Here is an 18,920-nt window from a genome sequence, read left to right as displayed (position 1 = left end):
GAGCTAGGAGTTGATTCTAGGAGGACATTTGCCAGCTAACATCACTTCTGCAAACAGCAAGCTCAAAGGAACACCATATGCAGGGCAAGACCCTGGTCCACTTCCCAGAATCACCCATTCTTCATTAACTTCCATCTTTCCCCTGCTTCCCACTACCCACAACACAACGGTTGCCGCCCTGGGTCTGGCAGGGCCGGACTTTCTCCCTTCTTTGTTGAGCAGCATGCCAACCACACACATTCCTGTCTCACTTGCCCTACCTCAGCGAGAACACACCTGCCACCTCCAGCACACAGACCAGGTGACTGTCTCCCAGAAACTTTTTCAGCTGGTGTTGCAAGCAACCGAGGGGAAAAATGAGGTCAGAGAGCACACGGGGGAATTGGGGCTGGTAGAAACCAGAAGGAAACCAGCCCCCATTTCTGAGTCTCAGCTGTTGTGTCCGGCAGCAAAGCCATGACACAGACAGTGGTTTTTGCTACATTTTCAAAGGGACTGAACCATCCCAGGCCCCTACAAACAGCAGGCAGGTGCCACCTGGGTCAGCAGGGACCACATGGGGTAGATGGAGGGAGACAAAGGCAAGAACTGGGGCTGAGAATTCAGGAGATGGAGATGGCTGTCCAGCTTCACACACATTTGCAAACCTTTGGAAAGACCACATGGCCCCATATTGACTCTGCCCACAAAATCTCTTGACATACCTCCTTGCTAGTTACAACTCCCTCCCTTTAATTCCTTACTGTAGTGTTTAAGGATTGTGGTCAAATGGAGCAGGGTCTGTGCTGGGATTCAATTATTTGTTAGCTGTGAGGCCTTAGGCAAGTCACTTAACCTCTCTGACCATCAGTTTCCATTTTTGTATAATGGAAATAACAATAGCATACATATATCATAAGGCTATTATAAGATTAAAATGAGATAATGTATGTAAAAAGCTTAGTACACATGCCTGGTACATAATAGATGCTAATAAATGTTAGCAACAGCAAATAACAATAATAATAGAGGAGGAAGTCTGCTGGCATTGGATCTGGAGTTCTTTGCACCCACATATAAACATGCAGATATTGCCATTAAAATTTTAAGGAAAGGGAATAGCAAAAGTAAAGGGAGTTCTCAAAAAGACAAAACTGTAGTGATGGGAAACTGGTTTTCAGGGGTTGCCAGGGGTTATGGGTTAGGAGAGGATGTGACTCTATAAAGGGACAGCATCAGGGAGATGAAACTATTCTGTATCTTATTTGTGGTGGCAGCTAAATGAGTCTATATATGTGTTAAAATTCATAGAAATATATACCACAGGGAAAAAGTCAATTTTACTGTAGGATAGATAATGTTTAAAATAGTTTTTAAAAGGGAGCTCATGAACATTTCCTTTCGTCTCTGCCTGATTTTCACCTAGCCCACCGATTTCCTTTCATCTCTGCGGGTATTGGGCCAATGCTATTTCTGAGAAGGACTTGGCCATCATTTACATGGTCAGGGTCATCTCTGTATGTGGGTTCCTTTCTGTGTTCACAAGCCATTCTGTTACCTGCTTCAGCTTTCCCATCAGTTAAAGGTGTCTGGCCAAACAGTGGACGAACACAACAGCTCGTTCCCCAGGGGATGGCCTAGTCAGATGAGGAGGGCAGGAGGTTCTCCCTGCTCAACCTCAATTATCCACCACGTGCAACTGGGGGCATGTCACCTCAGGCATTAGGCAACGCATATTTTTTGTGTTGTTTTCACTTCCTCTTATAAAAGGTTGCATGCCACATGTCCCTTCATACTCTAAAGAGATTATGGAATGAGGGAAAGTGCTTGTTTCGCCCTTGACTGGAGAAGAGCATCCACATCCACCCCTTCCAGACGCCACTGCATAGCTGTGGGCTTAGCTGGGACCAGCTCAAATACAGCTCTCTTCAGTGTCTTCATCTTCTCTCTTTCTCTCTCATTTTAATTCATGCTTACATATTAGACCTGTCTTTCATAAGTGTATACTGTATGCTACTAATGGATGTTCCATAGAGCTCCAGGGTCAAGAATATAACAGACTTAAATATCATTATTACTTTTTGCTGCAGGACTTTCCAGAACTTTTAGCATGACTTGTGAATGTCTCACCGGTAAATTATAATAAGAAATGTTTCCCAAATTTCTGTGGCAGTGGCACCCCCGTCCACCCTTTTATTAGCACCTTGAGTAATATTAATTGTCCATGGAACAAACTTTGGGAAATGTTGTCTCATACTAATGCAGAGATAGCTGAGCCCCAAAGAGAACTCTTATTATAATAGTTACAGATATTGACTCATTCCAAGAGGAGGTTTCGGTAAGTTCCTGCCATTAGAAGATATTTTTGGAAAACTGTTTGGAACTCCTTATCACCACCTTCTGCAGTATTTATTTAGCTCCCATAAGAAGTTTCTGGCCATAGGCAATGCGGGAATCTACACAGCAAGGTCAAGATTCTTACCTTCCAGTGTTTACTGTCTAATGGTAAAAACAACCAATCAGTACACATCTATGTATGTATACACACAGATGTGCACACACATGCATACTATAGTATATTTGACTTAAAGATATTATCCATTGTAAGATATATTATTTAGTTATAGCTCTTAAACACTATCATGTTAGATATTCACTGTTAAGATACATCCAATTTTAGAAGCAGTAAAATATGAAAAAATAAGTATCTTACTAAAGAGTACATATTGTCTGATTCCATTTATATAAAATTTTAGAAATGGCAAAACTATAAACTATAGTGATTTGGGAGGTAATGCAAATGTTTTATATGATGGTACGTAGGTTTGTCTAAATTCATCAAACTGTACACTTAAAAAGAGTGCATTTTTGTATGTAAATTGCAACTCAATAAGGTTCATTAAGGCAAAGAAGCCTTAGACTATAGAAATGATGATCTACGAAAATGTCAGACAGTTTGAGGGAATGAAGCGTGGCCAATGAAAAGAAGCTTCCTAGAAACAATAGGTGTTTTAATGGTCAGGAAGGACATAGTCAAAGGACAAAGAGGCAGGGTCCATTCTGGACATGTGGGTGCCAGGAAAGGCAGGACAGGACCTATCCAACAGAATGATGGCTGAAAGAGAGGGAGAAGGAAACAAACAGAGAAGAGACTGGGTGACTGGACGCCTGCTTCAAAACCACCACTAGGAAGGCACATGTCAATTACTCTGTAATAGTCTCTCCACAGCCCACTGGTCACATGCCATCACATGGCCCATGGGCTGTATTTGCCTGATGGATGCCATGCAGCCAAACAAGGTATTTCTGCTCCAAGTGGATGGCTAGGTAAGTGAGGAGCAGTCTCCACTTCACCGGCAGACAGTCATTCTTTTCCATAGAAATGGTCAGGTGTCCTGCTAACCCTCGCATGCAGGAACACCAACCAGCAATGCCAAAGTAAGTGGTAAAACACAGGAAAGCAAAGACAAACCCCATCCTACATGAGCAGCTTCCTGCAACTTGGTTCAGTGTCAGCCCCCAGGGTCACACCACTTCAGATCCCTGGCTCAGAAGCCAGGGCATTCAATAGACTGCTCCTAAGCACTTACTCTGTGCTAGGCTCTGCCTTGAAAGCTCACACCATCAAAAGCTCATTCCAGAGATGCTCACAGGCTCAGACTCCAGGACTCAAATAGTAGCTGAGTTCACCTCTGAGCTCTCTCATTTCTCCAGTCTTTTTTACAAGCACAAGGAGAACAGGCAAGTTGTCTTATCTTTCAATACTGTGCTCAGAGCAGCCAGCCTACAGCTTGGCTCATATCAGGAGCCTCAAAATATTTTTGGAACAGGTGAATAAATGCATGGTACACTTCATGGCATCAAGAATGACTCCTCCTGATACAGAAATGATCACTTCCTGAGTCAGGCCATTACAGAGCTGTGTGAGGAGTGCACAGCACGTTATGTTAGGCATAAAGTCATGTGGAGACAGAAATAGTCTAGATGTGGGTTACCCAACTATGTACCTTTTTCGTGACAAATAGTACTCTCCTGAAAACACAGTGGGCCAGGTTCAAAACCACTTAGCTCATGAGTTGCTAACCCTTAGAAGACAGGAAATGGCATTCCATATATGGCTAAACTTCTGCATCAGACACCACAGATTTCATGTGCTCCTTTGATCTTGGGGGAACACTTGATCTTGACTTAATTGACACTTACGTCACAGGGATACCAGTGACAGAAAGGAAGAGTCTCTAAAAGATTTTGCTGTTGAATTAGGCGCTAAATTGACTTGAACTATAGGAAGGGAAGATAGCATTTCAGGTAGGAACGTGGCCCCTATACCTCTCATGCTGCACAACCTACATCATATCTGTATATATAGAACACACAGAGCATATTTGCCATTTTAGCCATTTGTATGTGTATAGTTCAGTGGCATTAAGTACATGTACATTGTTGTGCAATCCTCACCACTCTCCATCTCCACAAGTTTTTCACCATCCGGTCCTGGCTCTCTGTACCCAGTAAACAATAACCCTCCCCCCACCATTGTCCCTGGTACAAAACTTCTTTCTGGATAAGAGGAATCATGTTTTAGTGTCATATTTAAAACATGTATTCCAATTTTCTGCTGCTTCTGCCCTTAGACTTCCAATAAGATCAGAAAACAAGGTAACACTATGATTCAGAATAAAGGCTCTCCGTTTGTGTGTCCTGGCCGTGTGCTTCTGGGCAAGTTACGGAGCAACTCTGGACATCGTTGCTGTAAAATGGAAAGAGGAAGCTCACCTCACAGGGTTACTGGGAGGATCTAACGAGGTGATACCTATAAAGACAGGGTCTGGGCAAAGCAAGCTCCTAGTGAAGGTTAACTGTCTACCCGCACTCACCCCGGTCGGCTAAACTTTTAAAGTGCCAACACACAGACTGAGCTGCTGCTTTACTGCGTGTAGACTTGGGGGTAAGAGTGACCACAGCATCATACGGAGCATAAACCAAGAGCATCCTTGTGACGTTCTTAGCACAGAGCATAACACTGCCAGCTCAGCGGCAATAAATGTGGGCATCTTTATTTTCATTTTCGGTGTCTTACTGTTTCATCAGACGTGTAGGGGATACCTTTCATGTGTAAGACCCTTTGCTGGGTCCCAATGAAGAACAAAAGCAAGTAATACAGGACCCTTGTCCTCAAAGAGCTCCTGGTCTTTTGGGAGACGGCCACATAGACTAGTAATTATGATGCTCTTGATAAATCTTAAACAAAGGACTTACTGTGCGTCAGGCGCTGGGTCAAACAGTGTACCTACAGAATCTCGCTTCACTCCTATAACTCGCTGAGATGGATGCCACTGTTTTCGCTACACATAAGAAGTCTGTGCTCAATAGTGTTACAGATCAAAATGTAAACGTTCCAAAGGGTAGTTATTGAGGTTGCACTTTTTAAACATGCAGATGATCTGAGTCCTGTCATGCAGGCACTCACAGAAACCCATGGCCCCGAGGTCTGCAAACCTCAGAATAACTGAGAGTCCTGCCACTGTGGTCCTGATGCTGCTAGTTTTGGGAAATGTGCCTTTCAGCCTCCACTCCCAGGCACGACATGGAGAGCCAGGAGAAGAGGTGAGAGAACTTGGATCACTTGCTGTTACCCTTCCCAAAAAGGCTAATAGGAAAACTTTAGCCTGGAGATGGGAGAAATGGGCAAACACCCCTAGGGGTGCCTGAAGCAAACCACCCCAGCTGAGGTGTCAGCCAGACTGCCCAGAATGAAACCATCCATCCAACGGGGACACTGGCCCATGTGGCTGACGTCAACCCGTCCTCAGGTCTCAATGTAGCCTTCGCTCCTCCAGGAAGTCAGCCCTCTGTCCCACATCCCAAGCCGGGGGCCATAGCTCCTCCTCGAGTTCCCAGAGTTCCCAGTGCTACCCCCTGGCCTTCACAGCACGCATAAGCTCCATGCGGTTAAGGAGGTGTTGTTTCTCCTCTGTACCTGGCATAGTACCTGAGCAGCCAGCGTTCAGTAAATGTTTAATTATTGAATGCATCACGTTCCCTGTATTGTAAGAAACTGTAGTTAGATACAGCAGCTTCATGGCTCAGGAGCTCCTGGTGTCTCTCCTGAGGCCAGAGGAAGGGAGACAGACCGGCCATTTTGTCCCCAGGATCCCTTCCAACCCCTGTCCTGTGGACAGGGGTGTTTCTTGACTTAAGGCCAGGTGTGTTAGCAATGGCATGTAGGTGCTCGCAGGGGATTCAGAGGTAATTGGGAGGTGAAAAAAAGAAGCCAAACCAGAATGCAGAACACCATCCACAGACTGGCATGCCACAGCCCTCCGAGCAGGTTGCCCTGGTTTTGCAGAATTAAGGACGATATCAACACACACACACAGCAGTATTTTAATTGGTTGCCAAGGCAATGCAGCCGATCAGTGGCATGGAGCAGGAACAGAACTCTGCAGAGCTGTGTTCAGGAAGGTTGTTCGGCTGTGATATTAATAAGCACTTGGGTATGAGAAAAACAAGGCTGCAATAAAGCTTGTTGGGGACTTTTGCTTAATAAACAGGAATGGCAGAGAGATGGAGGGACAGAAGGGAAAACTTCCCTTCCTGGCTCTCTGGAGAAGCAGGAGAGATCCTCCTCTGGATTTTAACTGTCTCTTTGGAGTGGTTCCATGTTCGAAGGAAGGAGGAATAGGGTGATTGAAGGAGTGAAGGAGATGGCAGGGGTCTCTTCCTCTTGAGAGATTATAACAAGGTTCTAGGATGCAGGACATTCTAGCAAAAAGAACATTTCCCATCTCCTCCTTTTATTTCCCTTTGTATTGGAAAAGAATTAGCAATGAAACCTTTTTTGTTTTGTTTTGTTTTTGTTTCCTGAAATTCTGAAACACTAGGATTTTTATTTTGATAATCATAAAACTTTGTGGTTAAGGCATGTTCTGGATTTCCTAACTTCTCCGTGCCACTCTGTATCCCAAGGCCTAAAGAATCAAACAAACTTCATCACCTGATGTGTTTGTCCTGATTGCGTGGACAAGGAGGGAGGGACCAGGAAAGGGAGAAGCGGGAGAGGAGGTGGACAGGTTATTAATCAACACCTTAATAACTACGACCCTCACATGGCACACACCATGTGCCAGACACTGGGACAAATAAGCTAGGTGTCCTTGAATCCTCCCAACAACCCTTAGAGGTCCGAGGTATTATCCTAGTTGACAGATGCAGAAACTGCTAAGAAGTGGCGGAGCCAAGATTTGAACCAGGTCTACCTGCATGCAGGGGTGGGCACACTTTTTGACTCGAGGGCCACAATAGGTTCTTAAACTGGACCGGAGGGCTGGAACAAAAGCATGAATGGAGTGTTTGTGTGAACTAATATAAATTCAAAGTAAACATCATTACATAAAAGGGTACGGTCTTTTTTTTTTTTAGTTTTATTCATTTCAAACAGGCCGGATCCGGCCCACTGGCCGTAGTTTGCCCACGGCTGATAGAGTCTGGGCTCTTAACCAGGTCAGTCGGGGTTAAGACAAACCCATTGTTCCCTTGGAGCCGCATAGAGCCCTGCACCATCTGCGGTTGCCGGTGAGTTCCCATTGGCTCCAATGCCACCATTCTAATGTTGATAAGCTTCTGGAGCATGATGTAATCCATGGCCAGTCCAGCTCCATGTTGATGATAATGCTATGTCTTAACCAGGTACCACGTGGTCAGAAATTTAAGACTTTAGTACAAGTGAGTCTAGGTGACTGGAGAGGGGGAAATGGATTCAGAGAAAAGAGGAGGGTAGGGCATGGGAAAGGCAGAAAAGGCACATGTAAGATCTAGATGGGCAACAGAAACCAAGAAGGAATAAGGAGGAAGGGAGGTAAGCTGCAGGGGGGGGAAGCAAGTGTGCAAGGGAGGGCTACTTGGAAGACACGACCAGCTCTGATCCAGAACTTGTCTGCTTTTCCTGAAATGTAAACAGAGTCAGGACAAAATATCTCTGCCCCATTTATTTCAGAAACCTGTCATCTGGATAGACATCATGGTCCATCAAAGGTGGGGAAAATAAGAGCCTGAAATTCAGGAAAGGCAGCTTCTAATCCTTTCTTAGCTGAGAATCAACCAGGTGACTCCACCTATAGCTGAGTGTTTAATAAACGTTAGCAATTCCTACAGTTAGAGAAAAAGTCCCAGAGTCTCTGAGTCTCAGGATTCCATCAACTCAATTTTAAAATTTGTCCTTTTTACATTTTACAGAATATGCAAATGATACAGAAGTGTCTGCATTTATGTTTTTAAGAATAACATATATAAATTTAAAGGATTTACAGAAAAATAGCTACCATTTTTAGAGTTTCCAAAGGCCTGTGCCAAATATTTTACCTACAAAGCTTATTTAATCCCCAGAGCTGTTAAGACTCATCTTCTATCTTTTACAGATAAGGAAACTGAGGCTCGGGGGTACTGAGTAGCTTGCCCAAAGTTTCCCGTGTAGACTAACTCCCAGCCCACATTCTTAACCATCATGTTATGCTGGTTCACAGTGGCTCTGGCCTCCCTTATGCAAAGAGGCTACAGAGCACATTCCTCTTTTTATTTATTAACATGACATTATTCAAATAAACTTCCCTCAAGTCACATTAGCTGTGTATAGTAGATCTGGTCTCTCCAGAATTGCATAGTATCCACCACATGTGCAGGACTGAGTGACTCTTCTAATTCCTTTGTATTCTAGAATGTCACACCTCAAAATGCAGTTTCTAAAGACCCAGGGGAAAGGACAAGAAACAAGCTATACGGAGAGACAGACAATAAAACTAAGGCAGCAATGAAAGAAAAATATTTCAAGTGTAAAGCAAAAGGTCTGAAAAATTTGATGATGGAATTGGAAGAAGGTGGGTCCAACTTCAGGGATATTGTTATCTAGAAGCACTTCCATATGCAAGCATTTGCTCAATCCCATCCACCATTTTTGTTTTGGTTTTTAATACTTTCAATTATTTCCAAAGAATAGAAAAAGTAATTACTGGGTCAAAGGGGATGAATCTTTTTGAGATTCCTGATACACCATATTCATTTACTTTCATCTGTGTTTGCCAGAACTCTTAGTTGCAAGTGATAGAAACCCACCTCTGACTAGCTCAGGCCAAAGTGGGAATTTGTTAGTCATAGAATGGGAAGTTCAGAGTTCGAGCTGGTCTCGGGGCCCCTAAGAACCCAGACTGTCCTGTCAGATCGCTCTCCTCTGCCTTGACTCCGCTCTTTCTATATATTGGTGTCACATTCTCCAATTGCAAATGGCATTCTCCATAAATTTATTTTTTTAATATATTTTTATTGATTTCAGAGAGGAAGGGAGGAGAGAGAGATAGAAACATCAATGAAGAGAGAAAATCATTGATTGGCTGCCTCCTGCATGCCCCTACTAGGGATCGAGCCCACAACCCAGGCATGTGCTCTTGACCAGAATTGAACCCAGGACCCTTCATTCCACAGGCCGACACTCTACCCACTGAGCCAAACCACTAGGGCAAATTCTCCATAAATTTAATTGCAGAAGGTGAGTCCCCCAGGTTTCTTAGTCATAAATAATAGAATCCGCTGCATAAAAAGATTGAAGAAGAAGCAGGATTAATAAAAAAGGATATTAGGTAGTTCACAGAATTTCTGGGAGGGACACAAAACCTAACTTGAAGCCACCTTAACAAGAACAGACTGAGTGCTGACTTCTAGGGTAGACCCTGATGGCCCTGAACACTGAGGCCTCCCTTGGTCCCGCTTCCTGTGGCTGCGGTCGGAGGTCAACCTTGATGTAAGCCTCCACCACCTTCCCACAGAGGTGGAAACAAGTCTTTCCTGGTCCCCTCCTTGTGTCACTAACTGCCAACTTGAAGTTCAAGTCAGGTCCCTATCACTGACAACGCCTCGATCCCTGGCTGAAAGCAATATTGATAAAGCTGGAGTTTGCAACTTCTTAATATTGAGGCAGTTTCTGCCACCCACCAAAATTCATAAGGTAGGTGAGTTCCCGAACATAGAAAGGGGGTTCAGAAGCAGGGCATTCAAATCACAAATATGTACAATGAGAAACACGGCAACAGACAGCTCAGATTTACATCTTTCCAGCTCTATCTACTACCCCAGAAAAAGGGAAAGTCACGCCACCTAGCCCAGTGCCTCGCCCTTAGTAAACACCTCCTGGACAGAATCCAGAAGCTTTGATAGATAAGGCCTGATTCCAAGTCCTGGCTTCTGTGTAGGACCGACAACATATTTACAGTATTTTCAATTCTCAATAAACACTTGAGCTTTGTTATGGGAAGAAAAGATGAAACTAAAGTCCTCTGTCCTTCTATTTAAAATATTTGTTCCCTGAACTCTTGATTAAAGATGGGCAGGCTGACCGACCTCACTTGTGTTTAACTTCTGTGACTGTCTAATTTCTTTTCAATGGGCGGAAGGGGACATACTGTTTCTGATAAATGGAAAGCTGGCGTTTTTACCAGTGGACGTCCACTGAAATACAAAATGAGATTCTTATGTAGGAACAATATGGTAACAGGATGTAAAATTGCTATTGGCACTTAAAGATACATTAGCAGGATCAAAAGTGGGATCAAGAAGAACCCAAAAGACAAGGCAGATGGCAAATACAATCCTTAGTTTCATCAAAAAACAGGGCAGGAAGTTACAATGCATTCCACCGAGAATGTGGTAACTGAGAGCAGCAAGCAACCAGTGGAATTTTTATACAGATGCTGCAATTTGCTTTGCTAACACATACTCCTACAGTGAGCACCTCTGGCTTTGATTTCTGCAGAGAGAAAAGAAGAGGGGACATTGATAACAAGTTTGAAGATAGTAGGATTTTTCAGGAGCCACTGCATTCCTACATAATTATTATTATTAATTATTATTTTTTTGCCTCATGCCAGTTCCAAAGAGTTTGTAGAGGGGAAAACTCCTGAGAGGCAGGTCATCTTCTGTTGTCACTGGTGACCGTCTCCCTAATTTGGTGGTAGAATAAAGACATATTGACTCATTAGAATTTTCTTATTTCTCAGGAAAGCACCACCCCTGCCTCTTTCTGGTCTGGGGCGAAGGGCGAAAGCCAGAGAGAGAGATAACATTGCAGGTGTGGATGAAATAACACTCATGGCATTCTAGGTGCAGATAGGAAACTATTTCAGGATTCCAAAGAATGAAAGAACTCAAATTCCTAAAATATAAGAAAAAAAAATCATGGCGAATAATGGTTAGAAGAATTTTGGAGCTTTGTTCTAAAAAATAGAAGTCCTGAATGCACTTGGCCATGTGCTATAATCACAATGGTTTTATCATTTTAACTGAAGTTGCTGATTGAGGTCATCAGTTCAGCAAGAAAGAAAAGTTGGCCAAGCCAGATATTAACTTGAAGTGTCAATTTTTATCAATACTTAAGATGAACTTAGCCCAGAAAATTCCCCTTGTGTTAACACAGTTTATCAACTCTATGTGTGAGAACTTTTTAGTGGTACTTGGTAAAATTCTTTGTCAAACTGACGCAAGAAAAAAGGAAGTGGGTGGGAGGAGAAAGTGACTAGGGTTGGTAATTTCACAGAGATTTAAAGAGGTGATCTTAGGGTGGCAGATGACCTATGGGTTCATAGTCATCTGAATTCTGTATTTCTGTCTCTCAGCTCAGCTTTCTGCTGCGTTCTTCATCCTCAGAAAGGTTCTATGAGAAAAATACTGGCAGCCAAAGCCTACCTCATTCTTAAAGCTCTTAATCTTACAGAAATTTAGGGTGTCTTCCATGACAGCTCTGCCAAGGAGACTCCAATTAGCTCACTGTAGGTCCTGTGTGCATCTCTGAGCACTGGCTGCACGTGGGATTTAAGAAATACTCTGATTGGTCAGGACTAAGTCACATGACCACCCCTGAAGCCAGAGGGCAGGGCAGGGTCAGCCCACCTGCACCCCTGAGACTGAGCATAATTAGTGGGGAATAAAAGACACGTGGTTCACAAAAGGAGAGATTCTTTGCAGACGGATGTCTCAGTAAGAATGCATTTAAATCATGGGTACATTTTGGAGATTTTTAATTTTTTATACTCAGCAGTTAAAAGCAAATAGAAACGAAAATTCAAAGAACTTCCCAATGCCTGATTATTTCTCTGAACCCTCTGACTTTCTATCTTACTCTTCATCACCCCAAAAATCACTCCATCAAAATTTTGCCCACACTTTGTAAGGACCTATTCAAATGCTGCCTCTTTATTCTGTTAGTCTCCCTCTGAGACTGTCTCCCTCTTCAGTCCCTGTAGCCACACTCACCTGCACTTATCTTGTCCTGCCTTCGTAGGTCTTATACATGCATGGTTTTGCCTTATGACTGCTGCCCACCCCCCCCGCCCCCACCACCACCACTAGTCTAAAACTCAGAAAATAAGGAGGCAAGAAAAGAAGAAAGGAAGGAAGGAAGGAAGGAAGGAAGGAAGGAAGGAAGGAAGGAAGGAAGGAAGGAAGGAAGGAAGAGCTATGTAAGTCAGGACGCTCACTGATCCATACTTCCCCCAACATAACACTTATCTCCCTCTATTGACATGTATTTCTTATCTGTTTCTCTTCAGGATTTAGTTCCTTGAGAACAATAATTTTATGTTATTCAACCATTTCTTTTTTTTACAGCTTGTACAAAATAAATACTGGATGCTTGGATGGATGGATGGATGGATGGATGGATGGATGACTTTATAGAGTTGGTTGTAAGTGACATGAACTTCCCCCTTATCCCAATACGAAAGAGTTCTGAAGAATGAAGGGATTAAGATCAGCTAAGTGAGCAACCAAAAACTTTATAGTGGAAAGTATCAAAACTGCATTAGGGGATGAGGACACATTTGTAATACCTTAACTAATAAAGAGTTTAAAAAAAACTGCATTGAAAACAAATGGGACACAATGCATTTAAACGATGGCACAAGAGGATTTGGTTTAATATAAGAAAAACCACTTCCTGCCAGGTTGATTAAACACCAAAACCGTCCTATCATCACTTGCAACTGCTTAAGTTCCATGAGGACAGAGGCTAGATGAAATGACATCAGGGGACTTTCTGCAACCCTATCCCTTCCCCCCCAGCACTGATTCTTGGAGTTCCCCTTAATTGTTTTGGGTTTTTAAAAAATATATTTTTATTTATTTCAGAGAGGAAGGAAGAAGGAGAGAGAGATAGAAACATCAATGATCTGGAATCGAACCGTGACTTCCTGGTTCATAGGTCGATGCTCAACCACTGAGCCACGCCAGCCGGGTTGTTTGAGATTTTATTGCTGCCTCTTCCTATTACCAGAAAGTCCAAAAACTGCAGTTCCAGTTAAGTTCTATTTACAGCAAAAACAAGAGCTGAGCATGTTGTAGAGACCTCCCCTTGTCAATTTTGGCTGTGGATCCTTCTCAGTGATCCCCTTCAAAGTTCCACTTGGTTCTCACAAAAAATACTCTAAGAGAAAGACATTTTCTTATATGTTCTGAGAATAAATGAAGCGGCAAACTCATTTTGGAGGCTTTTGTTATATCTGACAAGGCTGTTCGAAAAGCAAAAACTGGAAAAACCCTTATCCAATTGCAATTTTTCTGTTTTCCTCCTAGAAATGGCACTGCCTTGTGTTTTTTGTTGTTGCTGTTTTTTGTTTTTTTTTCCGGTGGTTACCCTCAGGTTAGGTCTGGTTCTGATGTAGCCATCAAGGAAAGAGTGATACAAGTTCACGTGTTTACCTAGGATATATTAGCCCCATAATAACCAATGATCAATTGATATGCTCTGTTATAAATTATCTTAAAACTATTCCAAGTAATCATTATTTTGCTATCTAGAGCCAATGCCTTCTTGGACTAGGGTGATGGCAGCCTTCTCTTAAATTAAGAGAAGAAAAAGAAAGTGGAAGCTCAATTGTATTCTTCTCAACAAACATTGCCTTTTGCACAGAGAGCATCAGATGGCATTGTGGGGGTTTGCAAGCTGAAAAGAACTAAAGTCATCAGTGTACACTAACTACTCTAAGCATCAGTTCATCCTTTCAACAAACATTTATTTATCAGCCACGCAGATGACTAGGCCTAGAGGGGACGCAGTGGAGGAAAAGGTAGAGGCAGTTTCTGCTCTTAAGGAGTATGTAGTCTCATCAGAAAAATGTTAAATAGTAAAACACAAAGAAATATATTATTTTTTAAAATGTACTTGTATTGATTTCAGAGAGGAAGAGAGAGATAGAAATATCAATGATGACAGAGAATCATTGATTGGCTGCCTCCTGCACGCCCCCTATTGGGGATCGAGCCCACAACCTGGGCATGTGCCCTTATCTGGAATAGAATCCAGGAGCCTTCCGTCCACCGACCGATGCCCTATCCACTGAGCAAAACTGGCTAGGGCAGAAATATATTATTTTAAAGTGTGATTGGAAAGTAAGGAAAAAGGCCTTAAAGCTCTGACCTATTCTTGAAGAGGGAGGCATAATTAAAAGTGTACTTTCTGAGGAAGTGAAGTATAAGTTGGAATAAGCCAACTAAAGAGTTTGGCAAGAGTATTTGAGGCAAAGGAGTAGCTTGTACAAAAGTCCTGAGGTGGGAGAATGAGCTATTAGAAGTTGGGACCTCAGGCCTAGTGAAGAATGGGAGAGGAGTCACAGGGGAGAGGTAAGGGAGGCAGGGGCCCAATCAGCTTTTAAGGACAATGCGAAGCCACCAAAAAGTTTTAAATGGGAATGGTATGATCTAGTTTATGTTTCTAAAGATCATTCCGGCTGCCTTGGTGAGAAGGACTGAGTGAGGGCTAAGTGGTAATGGAGGCCTAATAGGAGAGGATGGCAAAGAGAGATGATGGTGACCGTGGAGACAGAGAAGTGACATATTTGAGATCTATTTTGGAGACTCAATTCCCTCAACACTAAAGTGGAATCAGTAACACTTATTTCATGGGGTTGGGAGAATAAAGGAAGACAATGCGTGTGATGAGTTTATAACAATGCTGAACACATTGTAAATGCTCAATAAATGTTAGCTGTTGTTGTTTTCATTATTTTCAGACCAATGGGAGTGATTTGAATAAAAACTCTCTTCTCTAGACAGGGGTTCTAGTGCACAAGAATTAAAATACACATTCTGTATTCAGTACTGTACCAAATGCTGGGGGAACACAAGAGAAAGATGAGATATAATTCTGGCACTCAAAACAATCCAAATTCTATGGGTGGAAATGAAGAAGTGATAAGATGGGTAGTCATGAAACAAAAAGAAGTAATTACTTTATAAATAAAAACCCTTCAACGGAATAAGAATGCTTCAGCTTTTATACTTAGGGTGAAAATCTGCAGTTGGAACAATGATATTGGAACAGCAGCCTTAGTTTGTGCTGAATACTGTTTAAGATTCCTGTTTGAGCGACTGGCTCAAAACAAAATGAACAAAGAAAGTTGCAGAACATGTACTACATACATATTTTTGTTAGAATTATTTACATATGTGTTTGTGCATGTAAATGGGTTTGCTTATGCATAAAAAAATTTAGAACATTTTTCCAATAAAAATATGGTATGAGCCACACATATAATTTAAAATTTTAGTAGCCACATTAAATAAAGAGAAAACTGAAATTAATTTTTAATATTGATATTGAGTCCAATTTATCAAAATGTTATTTCAACTCATACTCAATATAAAAATATTAATGAGATATTTTACATTCTTTTTTCATACTAGGCCTTTGAAATCCAGTGAATTATTTTATTTAAAGCACAATATAATTGGACTTGCCAGCTAGTGGCTACAGTATTGGATAGTACAAATCCGGAAGCACATATATCAAACTGCAGATGGAGATTGTATTGACCAGGAAATGGGATAGAAGGGAGAACAAAAAAAGAGGCTATATTTTCCTCTTACTCCTATAGTGTCTAGATTTTTTAATAGAGAAGATATATTTCTGTTTTGTTTTGTTTTTTTTCCTCTTTTTTTTTATTTTTATTTTTTTTCGCTTAAAGTATTACAAAGGGTATTACATAAGTGTCCTTTTTTCCCCCCCACCCTTGACAAGCCCCTGCCCTCCCTTACCCCCCAGTGTCTTATGTCCATTAGTTATGGTTATATGGGTGCATACAAGTCCTTCGGTTGATCTCTTACTCCCCTCCCTCCTGTCCCCCAACCCTCCCTGGCCTTCCCACTGCAGTCCGACAATCAGTTTGAGGCAGCTCTGCCAGTGTATTTATTATTGTTCAAAAGTTTGTAATGGTCTTAATTATCCATGAATGAGTGAGATCGAGAAGATATATTTCTTTTTTACTTTTTAACTACATATATTTTTTAAAACTGTTAGGTGCAACATACAGGTTCCTGAATTTGCTTCTCAGTTCTAGCCAGATAACCCACCCAGGTTAGAACATCCTTTATATCAAGGGCTCATAATCAAAGGTGTATAAATATATACATGCTGCTGCCAAACAGATAAATCAAGCCATCAAGTGTTTATTAAAAATTTACAGTGTGGTCCTAGCCAGTTTGGCTCAGTGGAAAGAGCGTCGGCCTGGGAACTGAAGGGTCCCAGGTTTGATTCCAGTCAAGGGCAGGTACCTCAGTTGCAGGTTCGATCCCTGCCCCTGACGAAGGCAACCAGTCGATGTGTCTCTCACGTTGATGTTTCTCTCTGAGTGTGTTTCTCTCTCCCTTCCAATCTCTCTAAAAATCAAGGGGAAAATATCCTCAGGTGAGGATTAACAACAACAATAAAAAATGTACAGTGTGAAAAAAAAATCACAGTGATAGCAAGACCCCATGGAGATTATAAAGAAGCAGGAGGCACAATTCCTGCCCTTGGATTTAGAATTCTATTGAGAGAAAAGAGTTATAGGAAAAAATAGAGAAAGAACTCAAGGCTTCTAATGCCATCATCAAGTAGGCAGTGCAGGGCTGACAGTGCAATGGGATTTCAACGAAAGGAGAGTTGGTGGAAAGCAAAAGGTAAGGAAAGAAGGGAGAGAAGGGAGGAACAAAAGATGCTCACTATAGGCATACTGGACCAGGTGGATTCCAGGTTCCTCTGTCACTGATTGGTGATGAAAAGGGATAGAGGACAGATGCTGACACCTCCTGATTCTCCACCTGGTATATGTAGCTACAGAGGTGAGAGGGCAAAGCAGGTTGGAGTAAAGAGGGATACCATGGGTGTGTGGTTCCCAGGATTCTGGATAACCAGGGTCGCAGGGTGCATATCATGAGCACATTCTCCCAGAACTCTGAGGTATTCCCTCCCCATCTCCTTAGTCTGAAAAGTCTCTACTTTATCAAGAAAGAAGAAATTCAGGTGCAAAAGAAATCTACTCATATCGCCCAATAATAATAATGGCTAATCATGACCAAGCCCTTGCTTACGTTGGTTTTACCTGCACTAACTTATTTATATGCCAAACCTTTTGGCATATTTACTATCATCATCCCATTTTAAATACTGGAAACTGAGACTCAGGAACATTGAGTAGCTTGCCTGCCCAGATTCCCACTGCCACAAAGGGCTGCAGCTGGTATTTGATATCATCTGAACCCAAGCCAGTGGTCTTGATCACTACGCTATGTCTGATTTCCTTCCTACTGGGTATTGACTGGGTCCCATGTGAAAAGATAGTCAGTATACGAAAAATATTCTTTCACCTGGCCGGTTTGGCTCAGTGGATGGAGTGTCGGCCTGCGGACTGAAGGGTCCCGGGTTCGATTCTGGTCAAGGGCATGTACCTTGGTTGCAGGCACATCCCCAGTAGGGGGTGTGCAGGAGGCAGCTGATCATTGTTTCTCTCTCATCGATGTTTTTAACTCTCTATCCCTCTCCCTTCTTCTCTGTAAAAAATCAATAAAATATATTAAAGAAAAAGAAGAAAAAAAGAATGTACTTGAAAAAAAATATTCTTTCAGTTTTCCAGTCCCCTAGAAACCACATGGGAAGTGAACTTTATAGATTTGGTATATATCAGGACACGTTCTGATAATTAATGAACATGTGATTTTAGTGACATGGTTCCAAATTTGATCTCCTCATTATTCTTAGTTTGATCTCCACATTATTCTCAAGAGCATTTGAAAAACAATCTCTTTATGAAACTTTGAGTCATTTTTGAGTCATAGGGAGTATTAATGGGAACTTGGTTCCAAGGACTTCCAAACTTAGTCTCTAGCCTCGAAGCTTCCTTTACATCAGGTAGTTCTCCTTGACCTGGGCTCCACTTTCTCTTGTAAGAACCTGGAAATCCAGCCCCAAACAACCTATGAATGTTACCTGCATGGCTGTGTCTGAACTTGAGAACTCGGCAAGAAGTCGTATTTCTTTCATCTACAAACTGAGCCCTTGGGCTTGGAAACTTTCCTACCCATCACAAGCTGATGAGCAGGCTTTGTTGGTTTGTAAGTAAATGAAGCAAAAAGCCAATAAGTAGTCTGCCGCTCTCCTTCCCTCCAAATCCATGCCTCAGAAAGTGACTGTTTTAGTTATCGGAGCTAATTGAGGGAAGAGGTGAAGTGAAGGAATCAAAATGTACAGGGCTCCTCACATGTGTCATTTAACCTTCACAGTGACTGTCCAAGAGCTTAGAACAGGTAAGTTATTTTTCTAAAGTCTTCTAGCTGGCAAATGGCTCCAAAGCTTGAGTTCATTCCTCAGTACTGTTCTGTTTTCTATGATGGGAGAGGCCAAGCAGAAATATAAACCATTCAGGTCAAGGTAAGGATAAATGAAGTTTGATCATTCTGACAGTCAGTCTACAAGGATTGACCAGGATGCCTACTGTGGCCAGCCATGTGCTAGGTGTTATGGTTTAGAAGAAGAAAATTGCATAGTCCTAGCTGACTCCAGCAGAGTGTGGATAAACAAGGGTATCATTTCTGGAATGGCCAGACTTAGATCAATCCTCAAGGTTAAGACATAAGACAAAGCATGAGGC

At 42.2% G+C, this 18,920-nt stretch overlaps 1 protein-coding gene across 4 annotated transcripts in view; it reads left to right on the top strand.

Moving 5' to 3' along the window:
* SH3RF2 (SH3 domain containing ring finger 2) overlaps window positions 1-18,920 on the top strand; it is a 115,700-nt gene that overhangs the window by 5,517 nt on the left and 91,263 nt on the right. The window lies entirely within an intron of this gene.

The sequence above is a fragment of the Myotis yumanensis genome, unplaced genomic scaffold (genome assembly GCF_028538775.1).
Source record: "Myotis yumanensis isolate MYYU_CA2020_CCGP unplaced genomic scaffold, mMyoYum1.0.hap1 SCAF_5, whole genome shotgun sequence".
NCBI classification, from domain to species: Eukaryota; Metazoa; Chordata; class Mammalia; order Chiroptera; family Vespertilionidae; genus Myotis; species Myotis yumanensis.
Note: the sequence above shows the minus strand (reverse complement) of the source record. Positions and strands in the feature narration are given on the sequence as shown.